This window comes from Morone saxatilis, unplaced genomic scaffold, assembly GCF_004916995.1.
Source record: "Morone saxatilis isolate NCDOM2014 unplaced genomic scaffold, NCSU_SB_2.0 Contig3, whole genome shotgun sequence".
Classification (NCBI taxonomy): Eukaryota; Metazoa; Chordata; class Actinopteri; family Moronidae; genus Morone; species Morone saxatilis.
The window spans coordinates 23,586,600-23,586,994 of record NW_023339873.1 but is presented as its reverse complement, the minus strand read 5'-3'; positions in this window follow the sequence as shown (position 1 = coordinate 23,586,994).

The following is a 395-nucleotide window of genomic DNA, read 5'->3' as shown; positions in this document are numbered from 1 at the left end:
CAACATCACCACTAGATGCCACTACCAAATTACTTGAAAATTCCTCAGAAATTATATTTTTATTTCATATTCATTTTATATGAATGATATAGGAATTACAGCGCCTGTTAAATAAAGTGTCACCTAAAATTTGTATGGCTATATTCAAAGAAATTCTAAAATGGTGAATGAATGAAATTAAATAATATGATGGATTTCTCATCTCAAGAAACTCTCCTAGTTGATGTATTAATATATTATACTTTATATTATTATAGAGGGAAAATAATGGAAATCAATAGCTGTCTGCAGTCTCCAGAAAACACACTCAAAAATCTAAAACACTATATTATACTTTGGAAAATGGATGGTTGTAATGTAAAGTGACCCCTGTTTAATGGGCTAAAGACTATGGT